Source organism: Lissotriton helveticus (genome assembly GCF_964261635.1).
Source record: "Lissotriton helveticus chromosome 1_1 unlocalized genomic scaffold, aLisHel1.1 SUPER_1_unloc_49, whole genome shotgun sequence".
Taxonomy (NCBI): domain Eukaryota; kingdom Metazoa; phylum Chordata; class Amphibia; order Caudata; family Salamandridae; genus Lissotriton; species Lissotriton helveticus.
In genome coordinates, this window is record NW_027611691.1 from 1,185,388 (window position 1) to 1,210,212 (window position 24,825).

Here is a 24,825-nt window from a genome sequence, read left to right on the forward strand (position 1 = left end):
CCTGGGTCCCACTTCTTCTAAAACAAAATCCTTTGTTCTCTGGTGGCAGAGAAACTCTTTGCCCAGCCCAAACCAGTTCTGTCCTCTCTGGTGCAGCTTCCTGGCAGGAGGTGGAGATAGCATTGTCCAAGGCAGACGAGGCCCATTCAGGTGTGAAAGGAATCTCCTCCCCCTACTCTGAATGCAGCCCAGGTCTATTCACCCTAGCCCTGACTCACCCTGGAAAGGCAGGACACGCCTCACCCACCACCCCTCCAAGTGGCTGTCTGAACAGAATACACATACCCAACCCCTGTCACTCCAAAGCCAGACAGTCAATACATAACCCTAGTAGTGGCACAACGATGGTTAAGAAAGAAAATATCCACTTTCTAAAAGTGGTATTTTCAAACCCAGTTTATAAAAATCATTCTTACTAAAAGATGCATCTCTTTATTCTATGTTTAGGCATACCAACCTCTAGGTTCCCATCTTGTTTCCATGGGCGCGTATACTTATAAAGTGTTATAAGTAAACTCCCTATTCTATCCCACGGGACAGATAACCTTTCAATAGTAAAAAACGAAATTGGCAGTACTTCACTATTGGTACAGGCCACACACATCTGACCATGTCCTACATTTCACATGCATTGCACCCTGCCCACAGGGGTACCTTGGTCCTACCTTAGGGGTGACTCACTAATAAGAAAAGGGAAGGTTAGGGCCTGGCAAGTGGATTCACTTGCGGGGTCGACGTAGCAGTACTAGACTGCACACAGGCACTGCAATGGTAGGCCTGAAACACTTTTGCAAGGCTGCATGTGTGGATGGTACAATCAGTACTGCAAGCCCACTAGCAGCATTTGGTTTACAGGCCCTGGGTATACACAGTGCACTGTACTAGAGACTTAACGGTAAACAAAATATGGAAACACTAATCCATGGTAATATTGGGAACACTTGCACTTGGGCACTGAACAGCAGTTGCCCAAAGCATCTAGACCAGCAAAAACAAAATCCAACACACAGTAAAACACAGGAGGCAAAGGTAAAATATTTAGGGGAAACCCATGCTAAGGCTGCCAGATCTAACAACCCCTCTTCCAATTTTCAGTTATGCCTAATCTGAGCCTTGATATTTCCACTAGTCACTACCTTGAATACTTCCCAAACTGTAACTGCTGCGGATACAGAACATGCAATAATGTCAAAATAGTCTATGATCTTATCCTGCAGATTTTTTACGAGAGTATTATCTAACAGCCACCTAGAATTCAACAACCACATACTCTTCAACTCCCATTGTCGATGTCAGAGGGTTAGTTGGGCTGGTATATCATCGGAAAGCCATCTGGAGAGAATGACATATCTCCCCTTGCACTTGGTCGGATCGTCATATTATCACATTCATTCTTCTCTGATGTTCCAAAGAACTGCACGTCCAGAAATTGGAGAAGGGCTAATATTGATCGCCTCTGCTCACTTTTAACCGCTACGGCCCTGTCTGTACTGGAGTCATTTCAAACTCAGGCAGAGAGCATTAAGATGTGGCTTGAATCCCCATGTGACTGCGTCGCCCCTCTTTAGACTACCAAGATTTTGAGACCCCACGAAGCGCAGCCATGGTTTGCTGATGATCTAAAAATTAAGAAGCTGGCGTTGAGACAAGCAGAACACAGATGGAGATAGCATTATCTTGCAGAAGAAAAGACAAACTATTCTACCTTGCTGAAAGAATATAAAAATGCAATTCTTCAAACTAAGGCAGATTATTTATCCAAGAAGATTCTTAATTTAGCAAATAAGTCTAAAGAAATCTTCTCTATAGCTTTCCAAACCAGATAGAGTCACGTTGAAACCGCCCCCCTCACAGTCCATTTGTGATTCTCTCAACTCATATTTTATGGAGAAAATCGTTGCCATCAAGGCCAGTATTCCTACCTCCACTTCTTTTACAGATGCTCCCAACATTTATAGGACTCCCAACTCAGTTGGGTCTGATTCCCCCAATTTCCCAGGAGACTTTTCTGGGCCTACTTAAAAAGGTTGGCTCAGGTTCCCCTACTGATTGCTGTCACGTTCTTCAGGAAGTTTTTACCATATGCCCGGATCCCCCACTTTCTCTTAACAACTCACATAAGTTTGGCATTGTCCCCGACCTTTTTAAAAGTGTGGAAATCACCCCTATTTGAAATAAACATGGCACGGATCCATCTATTCATAGTAACTATCGCTCTATCTCCTTGCTGCCCTACCTGGGTAAGGTCCTAGAGGCCCATGTGTCGAACCAACTTAGTTCCTTTGTCGAACAGTCCCATCTTCTGGACTCCCATCAGTCTGGCTTTCGACCCACCCATTCTACAGAGTCAGTCATCTCGACAGATTTGGATGAACTTAGAGGGGGGTGGATAGGGGCCTCACCCAGGCCCTGGTACTCCTGGATCTGGCAGCAGCATTTGACACGGTCGATCATAACATCATGATTGACCGTGTCAGTAATGCCGGGATCCAGGGTATGATTCTGAAGTGCCTCTCCTCCTTCCTCAGTAACTGGTTTCAAGCGGTACGTCTTGCCAACTTCTCCTCTAACAAGATGGAATTGTCCTGCGGGGTTCCCTAGGGATCCTCCCTTTCTCCGCTCCTTATTAATCTGTATCTACTTCCTTTAATCTCCTCCTGCGAGAAAGGAACATATAATTATGCTGATGATCGTCATTTGGTTTTCAACATCAATCTCTCACCATGCTCTTTGTCTCACTTTCAAGGTACCATAATTTTCATAAGTGAATGGATGAACGAAAATCAATTGATGCTCAACCCCGATAAAACTGAACCTATCCTCACTGTCGGGCATGCTAATCCATGGAACTCCAACTTTTGGCCTTCTCTCCTGGGCAACCCTCCTATACGGGTAAGTTCAGTCATAAGCCTGGGCATAGTGATAAGCAACGATCTGTCCATGAAGGCTCAGATCGGCCCGGTGGACTCTGATGGGTTTTTTCAACTGCGGAGAATAAAGAAGATTAGCAGATTTTTGTCCAGAGAAGCCCTGATTCTAGTTATCCTGGCATTGATCATCTCCCTATTGGACTATGCCAACTCACTTTATCTAGTCATCCCGGCTTACCAACTAAGACACCTTCAGCTGGTCCAGAATCAAGCTGCCAGGCTTTTCATGGCAACAGTCCAGCCTCCATCTCCTCTAAGATTCTACGTTATGCCCCCTCTCGTAACCTGCGATCTTCCCATCTGAATATGTTGGTCACCCCCACTTTTAAACGCAAGAAGCATGGAGGTTACAGATTTATGGCTTTAGCCCCTCAGTTCTGGAATTCGCTCCCCGTGGACATGAGGTCTATTACCTCCTTCGGATTACTCAGGAAACAGCTGAAGACCTGGTTGTTCTCCCAGGCGTATGATAACTAGGCTACCTTACTCACTACCCAGCACCAAGAAACCGTCCAGTGAGCGTGCGCTTAACAAATATTTTTAACATAACATACCTATGTCATCTACATGAACTGTCTGTACTGAAAATGGGAAGGACCTACGGAAGCGAATGGAGAATGGTGACCTCTGTGGACCACTGAGTAAATACTGCATGATAGACACAGGTGTCTGTGTACTGCCCAGGAACATAACCTTTGTACCTAGTAAATGAGTCTCTTGAAGTAACAGCATAACTGCCCCCTCTTAATTTTAGTTTTAGTTTTCAAACTATTATCAGTCCATGACTTTATACTATATCCCATCGCATTCTGACAACAATTTGTTAGTCATTTGAATCAAAGTGATCCTGTACAACACAAAGAAAATGAAACCCTGAAGAATCTAAACTAAAATCCATCCCCCTAACACCCCCACCCTATATTTCCATCCTAGAAGCATCAGTCACCCCAAATAATATGTAATAATCAACTGTGAATCTCAATGGCAAAAAGTGAAAAAAACAAGCAAGCAAAGGGATGGATGCACTTTGAAGGAAGAGTCCCTTTTCTTTCTCTTTCAGGGGCTTTGTATTGTGCAGAAAAGCTGAACATGAAGTCAGTCCTTTCATAAGGTAAACACACATTACAACGCATTTTTTACAACGCTCTACCATTACAACGGAACTTTTACAACGCAAATACCATTACAACGCATTTATTTACAACGCATGTTTTTACAACGCAGGTACTTTTACAACGCATACCATTACAACGTAAGTATTGGTAAGTATATAATTATATTTAAAATGTTATATGTTAGGTTTTTTTTAAAGGGGTATTTTTAGGGTTTAGGGTCAGTTTTGGGTTTTTGGGTAAAGGGGTATTTTTAGGGTTCAGGGTCAGTTTTAGGTTTTTGGGTAAAGGGGTATTTTTAGGGTTCAGGGTCAGTTTTGGGTTTTTGGGTAATGGGGTATTTTTAGGGTTCAGGGTCAGTTTTGGGTTTTTGGGTAAAGGGGTATTTTTAGGGTTCAGGGTCAGTTTTCAGTTTTTGGGTAAAGGGGTATTTTTAGGGTTCAGGGTCAGTTTTCAGTTTTTGGGTAAAGGGGTATTTTTAGGGTTCAGGGTCAGTTTTTGGGTAAAGGGGTATTTTTAGGGTTTAGGGTCAGTTTTGGGTTTTTGGGTAAAGGGGTATTTTTAGGGTTTAGGGTCAGTTTTGGGTTTTTGGGTAAAGGGGTATTTTTAGGGTTCAGGGTCAGTTTTGGGTTTTTGGGTAAAGGGGTATTTTTAGGGTTCAGGGTCAGTTTTCAGTTTTTGGGTAAAGGGGTATTTTTAGGGTTCAGGGTCAGTTTTCAGTTTTTGGGTAAAGGGGTATTTTTAGAGTTCAGGGTCAGTTTTCAGTTTTTGGGTAAAGGGGTATTTTTAGGGTTTAGGGTCAGTTTTCAGTTTTTGGGTAAAGGGGTATTTTTAGGGTTTAGGGTCAGTTTTGGGTTTTTGGGTAAAGGGGTATTTTTAGGGTTCAGGGTCAGTTTTGGGTTTTTGGGTAAATGGGTATTTTTAGGGTTCAGGGTCAGTTTTGGGTTTTTGGGTAAAGGGGTACAGGGTAAAAATAAAATAAAATTAAATTTAAATTAAATTAATTAAATGAAATTAAATTAAATTAAATTAAATTAAATACAATTACATTACATTATATTAATTTTAAATAATATACAATTAAAAAAAAATATATACTTACCAATACTTACGTTGTAATGGTATGCGTTGTAAAGGTACCTGCGTTGTAAAAAAATGCGTTGTAAATACATGCGTGGTAATAGTATTGGCGTTGTAAAAGTCCCGTTGTAACGGTATGCGTTGTAAAAACATGCGTTTTAACGTCATATATCCCTTTCATAATGGTGTCTGTTGCCACATGTGTGTTATTTCCCCAGAACCCCTGGGTATGGTGAAGACTGTCTTCTGTACGAGTGACCTCTACCCCAATGACTTAAGGTGTGCTAGATTATTTGATGCCTCCTTGGTTTATGTAGTGTTCTTTGTGGGATGAAGATATTTCATCAGACGCCCTTTGAATCCCCTGTATGTGTCAGTGTGAACTGAAGGAGGTTCAAAGGCAATATCTTGTGTGCCAGACACAGCCCAGTGGAGCAGAGGTCCTGTCCTCCGGATCTTAGCCAAGGCACTGAGAGCATCAATGTACATGTTGAAGGGCTTCTCGTAGTGAACCCACCCAGGCACAGAATTTGTAACTCACTTCAGTCAAATCCAGGAATCAGCAGAAACATAGACAGTGCCTTTAACCACTTTTGACCTCTCGCTGTAAAAACAGTTTGCTCTTCCAAGGACAATTTCAAGCAGAAACAGCACAGTGTGAAAGTCAGGAGACAGAAGGTACTCGTAGGGACTCAAGCGAGGAACCACTTTGTGAGCATTGTAGAGTTGAACAATACTGACATGAAGTGCAATTAAACTGAAACAAACATGTCATTTCTTTTTGGAGAGATCAGCACTCTTCTGGTCTGAATGCTGATAGTATACCTTGGCAGGAACGTGTCAGGGTAGCGCCTGCACTGCTTCCAGGCGCTTTTATCTCTGAGGGAAGAGCATGCTCCTCCCCCTTACTCCAGATGAGAGCACATGTATGGGCTTCACAGAGGTCAAGGTTTTGAGATGTTTCGTAGCCAAAACAAACTATTTTAGTGATGACCTCACAGGAAGTGATGTAACATAACATGTGACGTTAATAATGTCAGAGGAAGAAACATTTGTGAAATTATAGGAATGATGAGTACCCAGGTAACATCCAAATCATTAATGCAGAGATCTAAATTAACATTACACCAAAAGTATAATCTGTGCAGCCGCAAGGTGAAATATTGAAAATGTAGTGATATCAAAATGTAGGACAGTGGGTTTGCTGTACTCTATGAACTGAATAGTGTCTCCCTCTTTAGTTGTAAGCGGCTACTCTGCACACAGTAGAAGTGCGAGCAAAGTCACATATGGAGTACTAGGACCCTCTCCAGTCTCCCAGTGATAAGATTCAGCTAGGTGTGAGTGAGACTTCAGCACAGACCTCTAAATGTGTGAGTGTCACTCATGATGAGTGAGACTTGAAGGCTCTGATGTGTGCATGTCGCATCTGATGTCACTGCCTAGGCAACAAATGCAACTTGCATGCTTGTTTCCGGTCCAGGGAAGGCATGGCTTGGCAGTTCGGGCTGGACTGTTCCCATGAGGCACAGGGTCAGACTGATTTGCATATAGCCATGTCTGAACTGGGGTGGCTGAGTGCACATGCAAATGCAACTTGCCTGACGGTGCTACGAAGTCCTCCTTCAACCTCACATTGATGGTGTGTGGACGAGGAGTGACTCATGCTATGAGAGAGGGTTACCACCTGACCAGTCTTTTATAGGAATGGCATGGTCAGTATTTTCTTGTCCCGGCCAGTACAAAAGTAGGAAGATTACTTAAAGCTGGCATTTTTCCTCTAATCAGTGCAAACTTATATCAAATATAAGCAGAAATCACTTTAAAATGTGTTCTAGAGCTGCCTTAATGAATCCTGACTCAGAGTTAAAGTAAATAAAGACAGCAAAGCCATGTTAATAAATAATACAAACAATTTTACACAAAGTCTTATTGAAGAATAATATCCGGGCCTATGCAAATTCTTAAAACATGACCAAAAGGCAGGTGGTACCTCTAATAAGAGCCTGTATGAAGGAGTCTGACATTAGTTAGTGATGGAATACCCTCTCATCCTCAGACCCGGCACCGGTCACTCACTGCCATGACACCACCCACCGAGGGAGAAATCTGTGACAGTCAAACCCGATTGTTCTGTCTCATGAATGTATTGAGACTGCAATTTACTTTATTTTGTTTTATAAGTGAAACTTTGGGGGGAGTGAGTGGGTAAAAAATGCAGAGAAATGCAAAACTTAATTTGGGGCAAATCGTTGGAAAGTTGTTTGAATACACACAGCCCTATCAAATATAAAGAATTACCCACAGAAACAGGAAAAATAGAAAAACAGACAAATGTTGACTAGTTTAATTCTCGCAGTTTTCTTACATTTTTATGTATTTAATGAAAGTCAGGCTGTCATTTCCAATTCACTTTTGAAGACTGGAGGCGGCGGTTCCGTCAGAGGCCACCAGAGGGCGATCATCGCCTGCTGATGAAACCCACTGAGCTCCACATTGAATGAAAGGGAGAAGGGTTTCCTCTTCCGGGTCAGCGGCGGCAGAGACAGCACCAGCAGCTCCGGTGACATCACTTCCGGCCTCTCCTTGTGTTTGCAGCCTGCAGCAGAGGAGGAAGGAGCCCTGTCTGTCTGTGCAGTTACCTCCATCTACAGACCCCCCTCAAACCACAGATCTGCCCCTGCCCCCCTCAGACCCCAGATCTGCCCCCAGCCCCAGGAGGAGAAGAGAGCCTGGACATGTCTGCACAGGTCTCTGCTCAGGTAGGAGATTGTCAGCACCTTCTGCTGTGTTTGTAGAAATAGACTGAATAATCCTGGAGGGAATCTCTGCAGGAGCCGGGCTGAGCTGGGCCCTTCTATCCGGGGGTCCCTGGGGGGGCTGAGCATGGCTCTTCTATCCGGGCCCCTGGTGCTGAGCTGGGCCCTTCTGGCTGAGCTGTGCTCTTCTATCCGGGACCCCCGGGGGCTGAGCTGGGCTCTTCTATCTGGGGCCCCTGGGACTGAGCTGGGCTCTTCTATCTGGGGCCCCCGGGGATGAGCTGGGCTCTTCTATCCGGGGGCCTCTGGGGCTGAGCTGGGCTCTTCTATATGGGGCCCCTGGGGTGGAGATGGGCTCCTCTATCCATGGGATCCTGGGGCTAAGCTGGGCTCTTCTATCCAGAGGGCCCTTGGGGGCTGAGCTGGGCTCTTCTGTCCGGGGGCCCTAGGGGCTGAGCTTAAAACTTAATTTGGTGCAGAGTCAGAAAGTTGTTTGAATATAGACAGTCCTACCAAATATAAAAAATTACCCACAGAAAAAGGAAAAATAGAAAACATTGTCCAGTTTAATTCTAGCAGTTTCTTACATTTGCATATAATTAATGAAATTCAGGCTATTTCCAATTCACTCTTAAAGACTGGAGGCGGCGGTTCCGTCAGCGGCCACCTGAGGGCGCTCCTCGCCCGCTGATGAGACCCACTGAGCTGCACATTGGCTGAAAGGGAGAAGGGTTTCCTCTTCCGGGTAAGCGGCGGCAGAGACAGCACCAGCAGGTGCGGTGACAACACTTCTGGCCTCTCCTGGTGTTTGCAGCCTGCTGCCGAGCAGGAAGGAGCCCTGTCTGTCTGTGCAGTTACCTTCATCTGCAGACCCCCCTCAAACCCCAAATTTACCACCCCCAGACCCCAGACCTGCCCCCCCCCCAGCCCTGGGTCTGAGCTATACTCTTCTATTCGGGGGCCTCTGGGCCTGAGCTGGGCTCTTCTATCCGGGGCCCCTGGGGCTGAGCTGGGCTCTTCTATCTGTGGGCCCTTGGGCTGAGCTGGGCTCTTCTATCCGGGGGTCCTGGGGCTGAGCTGGGCTCTTCTATCCGTGGGCCCTTGGGCTGAGCTGGGCTCTTCTATCCGGGGACCCTGGGCTGAGCTGGACTCTTCTATCCGGGGGTCCTGGGGCTGAGCAGGGCTCTTCTATCCGGGGCCCCTGGGGCTGAGCTGGGCTCTTCTATCCGGGGTCCCTGGGGGCTGTGCTGGGCTCTTCTATCCGGGGGCCCTAAGGCTGAGCTGGGCTCTTCTATCCGTGGGCCCTTGGGCTGAGCTGGGCTCCTCTATACGATTCAGAAAAGGGGGTGGTGATGAACAGAGTGTCTGAATTAAGCAGAACACTCTTACCCAGTCCAAAGATCAGGGCTTGATCCATCACCGTTATTTAGCTCACTGCCCCATCCCAGCTCAGAACCTGGCTATATGCAAATTAGTCTGTCCCTGGCCCAGTGCATCATGGGAACAGGGCAGACCAAACTACCAAGCCAATTCTTCACCAGAAAGGAGACAAGCTATCGGGGACTGGTTTCTGGCATTTCAGCCTCTTCGGCCCAGCTTGCTTGAATCCTGATGGAGCAGTGAGCAAGGGACTCATGTCTGAGTATACCCTGCCACACCTATAGTGGCCAAAAACGATTCAGAAAAGGGGGTGGTGATGAACAGAGTGTCTGAATTAAGCAGACCACTCTTACCCAGTCCAAAGATCAGGGCTTGATCCATCACCGTTATTTAGCTCACTGCCCCATCCCAGCTCAGAACCTGGCTATATACAAATTAGTCTGTCCCTGGCCCAGTGCATTGTGGTAAATAAATAAATAATACCTCTCTTTTTGACTAGATATAACAATAACAGATAGCTCAATAAATAAGAGTCAAGATTCGAGGTAGTAGGAGTTTGCAGGTTTAATACAGCATAAAGGACAGGAACAGGACAACCTGCACGGAAATAGGATGGCAGCGCTGCACAACTTTAATAACAATGCACAAGTATATATACTAAAACAATTGCATTACAGTACATACAATAGGCGGAGCAGTGGGTGGGGTGCGTAGCAGTCGCGAAAGATAAGGGTGAAAATGGGTGTAACAGGAGGTGTGGACAGGGCGTATACATAGACATGTGATGTAAACGTAACAGAATATGTCATAAATGGGGCGGAAACATGGAGGGGGCTACCTAAGGAGCCGGGACCTCTAACCTAGTGGTGCGCGCAAACTGGCAATGACGTGTTACTAGGAGAAGCTGGGGGCTATGACTTCTGCGCTAGAGGGAGAGACTGAAGTCTGGAGAGTCAGAGCGACATGTACCTAAACACTATCTAGTATCTGATGTTTAGAGAACATGTTGATAGAATCCAAAAGTTATCGGGGTAAAGGCTAACAGATTCTAAGACTGGTGCATGAATTATTCTACATGTAGTGCGTATTGAGGAATATTAAATGACCATTAATACAGTATTTCTCTTACATGGAGACGTAAAGGCTAGACCATGACGGAAACTATTGATGCGATTCAGTAGTTTAGGAATGCAGAGAAGGAGGACTGGACTGATAACTAGAATCATAACATACTCTTGGCAGACTGGCAGGCAGAGCCAGGCCGAGCCGGGCACTGTGAGGCAGGAAGTAAGTGAAGGGTCAGGAATACAGGTGGGGGCTGTATCGCTCCTCAGCGAGGGCTCAGGAGACAGGAGCTGAATCTGGTGTCCGGGCCCTTTTGAGGCCTAGAAACGGGGACTTTTCAATGAAATAACGTGCACACTGAGAAACGTGGCAACGTAACTTTACATAGGCCTAATACTCGTTGTATTCACGAGAACTGGAACTGGCATACTAGAGATGGACACAACTGTAATTGCGTCTTTAATCGAACATGGGGAATACATATGCATATTAATCATGCACACATAACATAAGATGGGAAACACGTAGGGACACAGAACATGGCAAAATTTACTTTTCCACATTCCCTCCTTGTCACTACGTTTCCATCAGGAAACATCAATATTCATGATACCATCTATCATTTCACAGAGTATCATTTGCTCGTCTCGAATTGTCTTGGAACGGGATTTAGGACGGGACTTGGGACTAGGAATACAAGAGGTAGCACAAATGCCGCAAATCGCAGGGCCACATTGTATACAGAGGCAGCAACTGAATATGATCGCTACTGCAATACCTAGAAAGGACAATACTTTCCATCCCCAGGCAGAAATTATACTCCAGAACCAACCGGACCATGTCCAGGTGCCTGGATTTTGGTGTAACAGATGGGCAATTTTATGAAGTCTGGTTATAGCTGAATAAACAGACGGCGCGTTATTAGGAATGAAAATGCAGCAACTAGATCCGATGACTCTACATGCTCCTCCTCTATCGGCCAGTATGACGTCAAGAACGAGACGATTTTGGAGCACGACAATTCTCATAGCAGATTGCTCTTCGGTTAGGTTACCTAGAGCAGAAGTAGTTTCAGTCACTACCGCTTCAAGGGTTCTGGTTAATCTACGTATCAGTTTACTATTCGAGACAGTACCTAAGTAGGGAAAGAAACCTTTATTGAGATCTATATATTGTTCTAGAGCAGTTTAGTCTAGTGATGCATGAAAAGGTTAAATTGATTTAAAAATTTATGGAGATATACATTATGTTTAGCATGTTATTAGGCACGTGTTCCTTGCTGTTTTTTTCATTTTCCACCATTTTTGACCGTTTTATGTCACTTTGAAGCGCTGTGATGATTGGGAAATTGATGAAAATTGTGATGAGGGATGATTCGAAAGTGCTGAAAATACATTTGGGAACTATTCAGGACATTGCAATCACACCTATATAGTTTTTAAATGATTTTGAAGTATTAAAATTTTTTAACATCATAAGGGAGGCAAGCTGAAATTTTACCCCACTCGGAGTTCCATGACCTCGGACACAAAAGTGACCTTGTACCCCTGAAATTTAAAATGCTAATTTTCATGTTTATTTGTAAAGCTATTCATTCTGTTTCATTCATTGTGTGTTTATAATGCTCTAAGGCCACTTTAACACTCATTTGTTTTCATTTCAATCCATTTTTGAACACTTTGATGCACCATTGATGTTTTTGGACTTAGTCATTTTTTGCTTCAGGGGACTTCAAAAGTGTTTGAAATTCATTTTGGAGGTACACAGAACAGTGCAAATGCAGTTATATAGCATTCATGACACTGCAAGTACACCTATATAGTTTATTAATGATTTTGATGCACTAAAATATTTGACCTCCATAAGGGGGAACGCTGAAATTTTACTCCGCTCGGAGTTCCATGACTTCCGTGACCTTGTCCCCCTGAAATTTAAAATAAAATTTTTTAATGTTTTTGTAAAACTAGTCATTCTATATCATTCAATATATGTTCAGCATGCTATCGGGCCACTGTAGCACTTTGTTTTTTTTTTCATTTTAACCCAATTTTGACCGTTTTTTAACACTTTATGATGTTTTTGGACTTAGTCATTTTTTTACTTCAACAGACTTCAAAAGTGTTACAAATTCATTTTGGAGGGGCACAGAACACTGCAAATACAGTTATACAGTATTCAGGACACTGCAATTACACCTATATAGTTTTTAAATGATTTTGATGTATTAACATTTTTGACCTCCATGGGGAGGGCACTCAAGCTAAACTTTTACCCAGCTCAGAGTTCCACGACCTCGGACACAGAAGTGACCATGTCCCCCTGAAACTGAAAATGCAAATTTTCAACTTTATTTTTATTTTTTGACTCTGTTTCATTCATTGTGTGTTTATAATGCAAGTAAGCCACAATTATTTTTGTTTTAATCAATTTTTTTGTATTTTTTCACACTTTGATGCATCTTGAGACAAAGACATTTTTTGCTTCAGGTACACTTCAAAGGTGATAGAAATTCATTTTGGAGGTGCACAGGACACTACAATTGCACATGTATAGCATTCCAAACACTGCAGTTGCACCTGTACACTTTTTAAATGATTTTGTGTTATATATTTTTTTGACCTCTTGGAGCACATGAAGCACCATAGCCTTCTGTAGAAGAAGTGACTCTGTACCCTGAACAGCTAAAATGTGACAAATATCACTACAACAGGTGGATGGATGCTTGAATTGGGTCTCATACATTGCTGATATATCACCTGAGGTATAATTTGGGTTCCTGATGTCCACAAGGACCCACAAACTGTCATGAGAGTCGATACCGAAAATTAGCACAAATCGTCAAAAAAACTTTTTTTGACAAGATTTGCTAATTTGTGAAATAGCTCAGACTGGATATCAGAGACACCGTTTGAGTGTTCGAGATATAAATGCACTTTTTAGAAAGGTCAGATCTGATGCTTTCATTTGATCTGTCTAACTCTGGTATTATTTGAAGTTTTTTTTCCAGCTTCCAGCCAAGGGAAAAAACTAATATCGTACCCGATTTTGAGCACCTTGGGCTGGGTGGAAGAAGTGACTTTGCCCCCTTAAACCCAAAAACTTCAAAAAGTTACCCCTGGAGTCTAGAAATGGGTCATAGACACTCCTGCAATGTCATCTGAGGTACACTATGGGGTCCTTGGCTCCAGAACTAGAAATGTGATGTGACTCTGGGCTCTATGGCCTATAATGGAAAAAATGAGTTTGACACCAAACACCTCGAAATGTCAGAAATAGGAGTCAAACATGTACCTGGAGGCTGGAAATGAGCCCTAGACACTCTTGCTATATCACCTGAGCTATATAAGGGGGTCCTGGTGGCTACAGGGACCTGAAAACAGTCATTAGGGTTGATACTGAAAATTAGCAAAAATCGTCAAAAAATATTTTTTTGACAAGATTTGCTAATTTTCCAAATAGCTCAGAATGGATATCACAGTAACTTTGTGAGTGTCCAGGACCTAAATATACTTGTTAGAAAGCTCAGATCTGATGTTTTCATGTGATCTATGTACCTTTGGTATTATCTGAAGTTTTTTTCAAGCTTCCAGCCAAGGGAAAAACCTGATATCGTACCCGATTCTGAGTATATAATACATAGCAGAATGTGCCCTTTAATTCTTGAAGCATATAAGTTAAAGACTTAATTTCAATTGCAGATTCTAGCTAAGATTCGTATGCATTCTTGTACCAATTCTTTCTGCATGTGGCCCACATAGAAAGTGCACGAAATGGAAGTTGAATCCATACGAGGCGATTTTCGATTTCCGGCCATCTGGTCACCCAAATCTCAAAGATTATTGTTAATAATTCAGTGTGTTTTTATGCTATTTAGCTAATAATGCATGAACCTGTTTATTAACATGTGCATAATGAGATACCAAAGAGAAAATAATGAAAATGTATTGGTAAACCGTATTTTGGTAGACTTTAAAAAACCCCATTGAAAAACACATGCATCACCAATGCTGCTTTTTGCTTGTGCCTAAAACGAAAATGTGTTATTAAAAAGTGAATATAACACATAGAGATGTTTTTTCTTTTGTTTATGAAGCCTAATGTGAAGGCAGGTCACACCTATGTTTTACTTTGAAAAAATCTCTTTTCTAAAATTTATGGCGTTACCTTGTTTTTTAATATAGCTAAAAAAACAATTGTTAAAGTCGCTTATAAAAAAGTGATCGTAAATGCTATTTTGTTTTTTTTTTCAGCTTGAGGTTCAGTTTAATATGAGTCTTAATTTGATGTATCACTTGCCCTAGTAAACAATCCCCAAAGTCTATTTTTTTTCATTTTTCCCAAGCTCAATGTTAAACACATGCATCACCAATGATGCAAAAAGTCAAGTCAGAAATTTCAAACAGCAATAAAAAAGTGAGAAAAACAGATATTTGAAAAATTCCTTTTGTTTATGCGGCCTTATGTCCAAAGCCATCCAACAAGAGCATTTTTTTTTAAATTCGGTCGATTTAAAAAAAATCTGCGAACTATTTTATTTCTCACAAAAAAGTGCCAAAAAGTGACTTTTTGTGCAAAAAAGTGCCCGTACAATATTTTTTCATCTAATAAACTTTGTATGACTCAGAATACACTTAGGCTTTAGGTCAATGTGTTTTCGTTTGGGGGAGGGGCCCAGGGGAAAAAACACCTTTGGGGTGAATGCATCACTGGTGCTGCTCTCTAGAAAAAAGGGTACCCCAATATTTTTTTCTGAAAAAAGGGGGGTGCATATGAAAGAGGGCGTCAAAATATTATGATTGAGCACCTTTTTTTTTTCCGGCTTGGTCAAAGGTCAGGCTACCAGCTTGACTCTTGTCTCACCAGTGATGCATTTGCATCACTAGTGATGCACATGCATCACCAGTGCTGCATATCAGGTTTAGTGTGCATCACTAGTGATGCATGAAAAGGTTAAATTGATTTAAAAATGTATGGAGATATACATTATGTTTAGCATGTTATTAGGCACGTGTTCCTTGCTGTTTTTTTCATTTTCCACCATTTTTGACCGCTTTATGTCACTTTGAAGCGCTGGTGATGATTGGGAAATTGATGAAAATTGTGATGAGGGATGATTCAAAAGTGCTGAAAATACATTTGGGAACTATTCAGGACATTGCAATCACACCTATATAGTTTTTAAATGATTTTGAAGTATTACAATTTTTAAACATCATAAGGGAGGCAAGCTGAAATTTTACCCCACTCGGAGTTCCATGACCTCGGACACAAAAGTGACCTTGTACCCCTGAAATTTAAAATGCTAATTTTCATGTTTATTTGTAAAGCTATTCATTCTGTTTCATTCATTGTGTGTTTATAATGCTCTAAGGCCACTTTAACACTCATTTGTTTTCATTTCAATCCATTTTTGAACACTTTGATGCACCATTGATGTTTTTGGACTTAGTCATTTTTTGCTTCAGGGGACTTCAAAAGTGTTTGAAATTCATTTTGGAGGTACACAGAACAGTGCAAATGCAGTTATATAGCATTCATGACACTGCAAGTACACCTACATAGTTTATTAATGATTTTGATGCACTAAAATATTTGACCTCCATAAGGGGGAACGCTGAAATTTTACTCCGCTCGGAGTTCCATGACTTCCGTGACCTTGTCCCCCTGAAATTTAAAATAACAATTTTTAATGTTTTTGTAAAACTAGTCATTCTATATCATTCAATATATGTTCAGCATGCTATCGGGCCACTGTAGCACTTTGTTTTTTTTTCATTTTAACCCAATTTTGACCGTTTTTTAACACTTTATGATGTTTTTGGACTTAGTCATTTTTTGCTTCAACAGACTTCAAAAGTGTTATAAATTCATTTTGGAGGGGCACAGAACACTGCAAATACAGTTATACAGTATTCAGGACACTGCAATTACACCTATATAGTTTTTAAATGATTTTGATGTATTACAATTTTTGACCTCCATGGGGAGGGCACTCAAGCTAAACTTTTACCCAGCTCAGAGTTCCACGACCTCGGACACAGAAGTGACCATGTCCCCATGAAACTGAAAATGCAAATTTTCAACTTTATTTTTATTTTTTGACTCTGTTTCATTCATTGTGTGTTTATAATGCAAGTAAGCCACAATTATTTTTGTTTTAATCAATTTTTTTGTATTTTTTCACACTTTGATGCATCTTGAGACAAAGACATTTTTTGCTTCAGGTACACTTCAAAGGTGATAGAAATTCATTTTGGAGGTGCACAGGACACTACAATTGCACATGTATAGCATTCCAAACACTGCAGTTGCACCTGTACACTTTTTAAATGATTTTGTGTTATATATTTTTTTGACCTCTTGGAGCACATGAAGCACCATAGCCTTCTGTAGAAGAAGTGACTCTGTACCCTGAACAGCTAAAATGTGACAAATATCACTACAACAGGTGGATGGATGCTTGAATTGGGTCTCATACATTGCTGATATATCACCTGAGGTATAATTTGGGTTCCTGATGTCCACAAGGACCCACAAACTGTCATGAGAGTCGATACCGAAAATTAGCACAAATCGTCAAAAAAACTTTTTTTGACAAGATTTGCTAATTTGTGAAATAGCTCAGACTGGATATCAGAGACACCGTTTGAGTGTTCGAGATATAAATGCACTTTTTAGAAAGGTCAGATCTGATGCTTTCATTTGATCTGTCTAACTCTGGTATTATTTGAAGTTTTTTTTCCAGCTTCCAGCCAAGGGAAAAAACTAATATCGTACCCGATTTTGAGCACCTTGGGCTGGGTGGAAGAAGTGACTTTGCCCCCTTAAACCCAAAAACTTCAAAAAGTTACCCCTGGAGTCTAGAAATGGGTCATAGACACTCCTGCAATGTCATCTGAGGTACACTATGGGGTCCTTGGCTCCAGAACTAGAAATGTGATGTGACTCTGGGCTCTATGGCCTATAATGGAAAAAATGAGTTTGACACCAAACACCTCGAAATGTCAGAAATAGGAGTCAAACATGTACCTGGAGGCTGGAAATGAGCCCTAGACACTCTTGCTATATCACCTGAGCTATATAAGGGGGTCCTGGTGGCTACAGGGACCTGAAAACAGTCATTAGGGTTGATACTGAAAATTAGCAAAAATCGTCAAAAAATATTTTTTTGACAAGATTTGCTAATTTTCCAAATAGCTCAGAATGGATATCACAGTAACTTTGTGAGTGCCCAGGACCTAAATATACTTGTTAGAAAGCTCAGATCTGATGTTTTCATGTGATCTATGTACCTTTGGTATTATCTGAAGTTTTTTTCAAGCTTCCAGCCAAGGGAAAAACCTGATATCGTACCCGATTCTGAGTATATAATACATAGCAGAATGTGCCCTTTAATTCTTGAAGCATATAAGTTAAAGACTTAATTTCAATTGCAGATTCTAGCTAAGATTCGTATGCATTCTTGTACCAATTCTTATGCATGTGGCCCACATAGAAAGTGCACGAAATGGAAGTTGAATCCATACGAGGCGATTTTCGATTTCCGGCCATCTGGTCACCCAAATCTCAAAGATTATTGTTAATAATTCAGTGTGTTTTTATGCTATTTAGCTAATAATGCATGAACCTGTTTATTAACATGTGCATAATGAGATACCAAAGAGAAAATAATGAAAATGTATTGGTAAACCGTATTTTGGTAGACTTTAAAAAACCCCATTGAAAAACACATGCATCACCAATGCTGCTTTTTGCTTGTGCCTAAAACGAAAATGTGTTATTAAAAAGTGAATATAACACATAGAGAGGTTTTTTCTTTTGTTTATGAAGCCTAATGTGAAGGCAGGTCACACCTATGTTTTACTTTGAAAAAATCTCTTTTCTAAAATGTATGGCGTTACCTTGTTTTTTAATATAGCTAAAAAAACAATTGTTAAAGTCGCTTATAAAAAAGTAATCGTAAATGCTATTTTGTTTTTTTTTTCAGCTTGAGGTTCAGTTTAATATGAGTCTTAATTTGATGTATCACTTGCCCTAGTAAACAATCCCCAAAGTCTATTTTTTTTCATTTTTCCCAAGCTCAATGTTAAACACATGCATCACCAATGATGCAAAAAGTCAAGTCAGAAATTTCAAACAGCAATAAAAAAGTGAGAAAAACAGATATTTGAAAAATTCCTTTTGTTTATGCGGCCTTATGTCCAAAGCCATCCAACAAGAGCATTTTTTTTAAAATTCGGTCGATTTAAAAAAAATCTGCGAACTATTTTATTTCTCTCAAAAAAGTGCCAAAAAGTGACTTTTTGTGCAAAAAAGTGCCCTTACAATATTTTTTCATCTAATAAACTTTGTATGACTCAGAATACACTTAGGCTTCAGGTCAATGTGTTTTCGTTTGGGGGAGGGGCCCAGGGGAAAAAACACCTTTGGGGTGAATGCATCACTGGTGCTGCTCTCTAGAAAAAAGGGTGCCCCAATATTTTTTTCTGAAAAAAGGGGGGTGCATATGAAAGAGGGCGTCAAAATATTATGATTGAGCACCTTTTTTTTCCGGCTTGGTCAAAGGTCAGGCTACCAGCTTGACTCTTGTCTCACCAGTGATGCATTTGCATTACTAGTGATGCACATGCATCACCAGTGCTGCATATCAGGTTTAGTGTGCATCACTAGTGATGCATGAGAAAGGTTAAATTGAATTAAAAATGTATGGAGATATACATTATGTTTAGCATGTTATTAGGCATGTGTTCCTTGCTGTTTTTTTTCATTTTCCACCATTTTTGACCGTTTTATGTCACTTTGAAGCGCTGGTGATGATTGGGAAATTGATGAAAATTGTGATGAGGGATGATTCAAAAGTGCTGAAAATACATTTGGGAACTATTCAGGACATTGCAATCACACCTATATAGTTTTTAAATGATTTTGAAGTATTAACATTTTTAAACATCATAAGGGAGGCAAGCTGAAATTTTACCCCACTCGGAGTTCCATGACCTCGGACACAAAAGTGACCTTGTACCCCTGAAATTTAAAATGCTAATTTTCATGTTTATTTGTAAAGCTATTCATTCTGTTTCATTCATTGTGTGTTTATAATGCTCTAAGGCCACTTTAACACTCATTTGTTTTCATTTCAATCCATTTTTGAACACTTTGATGCACCATTGATGTTTTTGGACTTAGTCATTTTTTGCTTCAGGGGACTTCAAAAGTGTTTGAAATTCATTTTGGAGGTACACAGAACAGTGCAAATGCAGTTATATAGCATTCATGACACTGCAAGTACACCTATATAGTTTATTAATGATTTTGATGCACTAAAATATTTGACCTCCATAAGGGGGAAAGCTGAAATTTTACCCCGCTCGGAGTTCCATGACTTCCGTGACCTTGTCCCCCTGAAATTTAAAATAACAATTTTTAATGTTTTTGTAAAACTAGTCATTCTATATCATTCAATATATGTTCAGCATGCTATCGGGCCACTGTAGCACTTTGGTTTTTTTTCATTTTAACCCAATTTTGACCGTTTTTTAACACTTTATGATGTTTTTGGACTTAGTCATTTTTTGCTTCAACAGACTTCAAAAGTGTTATAAATTCATTTTGGAGGGGCACAGAACACTGCAAATACAGTTATACAGTATTCAGGACACTGCAATTACACCTATATAGTTTTTAAATGATTTTGATGTATTAACATTTTTGACCTCCATGGGGAGTGCACTGAAGCTAAACTTTTACCCAGCTCAGAGTTCCACGACCTCGGACACAGAAGTGACCATGTCCCCCTGAAACTGAAAATGCAAATTTTCAACTTTATTTTTATTTTTTGACTCTGTTTCATTCATTGTGTGTTTATAATGCAAGTAAGCCACAATTATTTTTATTTTAATCAATTTTTTTGCATTTTTTCACACTTTGATGCATCTTGAGACAAAGAAATTTTTTGCTTCAGGTACACTTCAAAGGTGATAGAAATTCATTTTGGAGGTGCACAGGACACTACAATTGCACATTTATAGCATTCCAAACACTGCAGTTGCACCTGTACACTTTTTAAATGATTTTGTGTTATATATTTTTTTGACCTCTTGGAGCACATGAAGCACCATAGCCTTCTGTAGAAGAAGTGACTCTGTACCCTGAACAGCTAAAATGTGACAAATATCACTACAACAGGTGGATGGATGCTTGAATTGGGTCTCATACATTGCTGATATATCACCTGAGGTATAATTTGGGTTCCTGATGTCCACAAGGACCCACAAACTGTCATGAGAGTCGATACCGAAAATTAGCACAAATCGTCAAAAAAACTATTTTTGACAAGATTTGCTAATTTGTGAAATAGCTCAGACTGGATATCAGAGACACCGTTTGAGTGTTCGAGATATAAATGCACTTTTTAGAAAGGTCAGATCTGATGCTTTCATTTGATCTGTCTAACTCTGGTATTATTTGAAGTTTTTTTTCCAGCTTCCAGCCAAGGGAAAAACCTAATATCGTACCCGATTTTGAGCACCTTGGGCTGGGTGGAAGAAGTGACTTTGCCCCCTTAAACCCAAAAACTTCAAAAAGTTACCCCTGGAGTCTAGAAATGGGTCATAGACACTCCTGCAATGTCATCTGAGGTACACTATGGGGTCCTTGGCTCCAGAACTAGAAATGTGATGTGACTCTGGGCTCTCTGGCCTATAATGGAAAAAATTAGTTTGACACCAAACACCTCGAAATGTCAGAAATAGGAGTCAAACATGTACCTGGAGGCTGGAAATGAGCCCTAGACACTCTTGCTATATCACCTGAGCTATATAAGGGGGTCCTGGTGGCTACAGGGACCTGAAAACAGTCATTAGGGTTGATACTGAAAATTAGCAAAAATCGTCAAAAAATATTTTTTTGACAAGATTTGCTAATTTTCCAAATAGCTCAGAATGGATATCACAGTAACTTTGTGAGTGCCCAGGACCTAAATATACTTGTTAGAAAGCTCAGATCTGATGTTTTCATGTGATCTATGTACCTTTGGTATTATCTGAAGTTTTTTTCAAGCTTCCAGCCAAGGGAAAAACCTGATATCGTACCCGATTCTGAGTATATAATACATAGCAGAATGTGCCCTTTAATTCTTGAAGCATATAAGTTAAAGACTTAATTTCAATTGCAGATTCTAGCTAAGATTCGTATGCATTCTTGTACCAATTCTTATGCATGTGGCCCACATAGAAAGTGCACGAAATGGAAGTTGAATCCATACGAGGCGATTTTCGATTTCCGGCCATCTGGTCACCCAAATCTCAAAGATTATTGTTAATAATTCAGTGTGTTTTTATGCTATTTAGCTAATAATGCATGAACCTGTTTATTAACATGTGCATAATGAGATACCAAAGAGAAAATAATGAAAATGTATTGGTAAACCATATTTTGGTAGACTTTAAAAAACCCCATTGAAAAACACATGCATCACCAATGCTGCTTTTTGCTTGTGCCTAAAACGAAAATGTTTTATTAAAAAGTGAATATAACACATAGAGATGTTTTTTCTTTTGTTTATGAAGCCTAATGTGAAGGCAGGTCACACCTATGTTTTACTTTGAAAAAATCTCTTTTCTAAAATTTACGGCGTTACCTTTTTTTTTAATATAGCTAAAAAAACAATTGTTAAAGTCGCTTATAAAAAAGTGATCGTAAATGCTATTTTGTTTTTTTTTTCGGCTTGAGGTTCAGTTTAATATGAGTCTTTATTTGATGTATCCCTTGCCCTAGTAAACAATCCCCAAAGTCTATTTTTTTTCATTTTTCCCAAGCTCAATGTTAAACACATGCATCACCAATGATGCAAAAGTCAAGTCAGAAATTTCAAACAGCAATAAAAAAGTGAGAAAAACAGATATTTGAAAAATTCCTTTTGTTTATGCGGCCTTTAGTCCAAAGCCATCCAACAAGAGCATTTTTTTTTAAATTCGGTCGATTTAAAAAAAATCTGCGAACTATTTTATTTCTCTCAAAAAAGTGCCAAAAAGTGACTTTTTGTGCAAAAAAGTGCCCGTACAATATTTTTTCATCTAATAAACTTTGTATGACTCAGAATACACTTAGGCTTCAGGTCAATGTGTTTTCGTTTGGGGGCGGGGCCCAGGGGAAAAAACACCTTTGGGGTGAATGCATCACTGGTGCTGCTCTCTAGAAAAAAGGGTACCCCAATATTTTTTTCTGAAAAAAGGGGGGTGCATATGAAAGAGGGCGTGAAAATATTATGATTGAGCACCTTTTTTTTTCCGGCTTCGTCAAAGGTCAGGCTACCAGCTTGACTCTTGTCTCACCAGTGATGCATTTGCATCACTAGTGATGCACATGCATCACCAGTGCTGCATATCAGGTTTAGTGTGCATCACTAGTGATGCATGAAAAGGTTAAATTGATTTAAAAATTTATGGAGATATACATTATGTTTAGCATGTTATTAGGCACGTGTTCCTTGCTGTTTTTTTCATTTTCCACCATTTTTGACCGTTTTATGTCACTTTGAAGCGCTGGTGATGATTGGGAAATTGATGAAAATTGTGATGAGGGATGATTCAAAAGTGCTGAAAATACATTTGGGAACTATTCAGGACATTGCAATCACACCTATATAGTTTTTAAATGATTTTGAAGTATTAACATTTTTAAACATCATAAGGGAGGCAAGCTGAAATTTTACCCCACTCGGAGTTCCATGACCTCGGACACAAAAGTGACCTTGTACCCCTGAAATTTAAAATGCTAATTTTCATGTTTATTTGTAAAGCTATTCATTCTGTTTCATTCATTGTGTGTTTATAATGCTCTAAGGCCACTTTAACACTCATTTGTTTTCATTTCAATCCATTTTTGAACACTTTGATGCACCATTGATGTTTTTGGACTTAGTCATTTTTTGCTTCAGGGGACTTCAAAAGTGTTTGAAATTTGTTTTGGAGGTACACAGAACAGTGCAAATGCAGTTATATAGCATTCATGACACTGCAAGTACACCTATATAGTTTATTAATGATTTTGATGCACTAAAATATTTGACCTCCATAAGGGGGAAAGCTGAAATTTTACCACGCTCGGAGTTCCATGACTTCCGTGACCTTGTCCCCCTGAAATTTAAAATAACAATTTTTAATGTTTTTGTAAAACTAGTCATTCTATATCATTCAATATATGTTCAGCATGCTATTGGGCCACTGTAGCACTTTGTTTTTTTTCATTTTAACCCAATTTTGACCGTTTTTTTACACTTTATGATGTTTTTGGACTTAGTTATTTTTTGCTTCAGCAGACTTCAAAAGTGTTATAAATTCATTTTGGAGCGGCACAGAACACTGCAAATACAGTTATACAGTATTCATGACACTGCAATTACACCTATATAGTTTTTAAATGATTTTGATGTATTAACATTTTTGACATCCATGGAGAGGGCACTCAAGCTAAACTTTTACCCAGCTCAGAGTTCCACGACCTCGGACACAGAAGTGACCATGTCCCCCTGAAACTGAAAATGCAAATTTTCAACTTTATTTTTATTTTTTGACTCTGTTTCATTCATTGTGTGTTTATAATGCAAGTAAGCCACAATTATTTTTATTTTAATCAATTTTTTTGCATTTTTTCACACTTTGATGCATCTTGAGACAAAGCCATTTTTTGCTTCAGGTACACTTCAAAGGTGATAGAAATTCATTTTGGAGGTGCACAGGACACTACAATTGCACATTTATAGCATTCCAAACACTGCAGTTGCACCTGTACACTTTTTAAATGATTTTGTGTTATATATTTTTTTGACCTCTTGGAGCACATGAAGCACCATAGCCTTCTGTAGAAGAAGTGACTCTGTACCCTGAACAGCTAAAATGTGACAAATATCACTACAACAGGTGGATGGATGCTTGAATTGGGTCTCATACATTGCTGATATATCACCTGAGGTATAATTTGGGTTCCTGATGTCCACAAGGACCCACAAACTGTCATGAGAGTCGATACCGAAAATTAGCAAAAATCGTCCCAAAAACTTTTTTTTACAAGATTTGCTAATTTGTCAAATAGCTCAGACTGGATATCAGAGACACCGTTTGAGTGTTCGAGATATAAATACACTTTTTAGAAAGGTCAGATCTGATGCTTTCATTTGATCTGTCTAACTCTGGTATTATTTGACGTTTTTTTTCCAGCTTCCAGCCAAGGGAAAAACCTAATATCGTACCCGATTTTGAGCACCTTGGGCTGGGTGGAAGAAGTGACTTTGCCCCCTTAAACCCAAAAACTTCAAAAAGTTACCCCTGGAGTCTAGAAATGGGTCATAGACACTCCTGCAATGTCATCTGAGGTACACTATGGGGTCCTTGGCTCCAGAACTAGAAATGTGATGTGACTCTGGGCTCTATGGCCTATAATGGAAAAAATGAGTTTGACACCAAACACCTCGAAATGTCAGAAATAGGAGTCAAAAATGTA

At 40.2% G+C, this 24,825-nt stretch overlaps 1 protein-coding gene across 1 annotated transcript in view; it reads left to right on the forward strand.

The window, feature by feature from the left end:
• Positions 1–7,705: 7,705 nt before the first annotated feature.
• The window catches only part of LOC144806127 (uncharacterized), a 43,943-nt gene continuing 26,823 nt past the window's right edge, over positions 7,706–24,825 (forward strand). The window contains exon 1 of the mRNA XM_078672557.1: positions 7,706–7,884. The gene's annotated coding sequence lies outside the window, so the exon portion shown is untranslated. The remainder of the gene's footprint in view (positions 7,885–24,825) is intronic.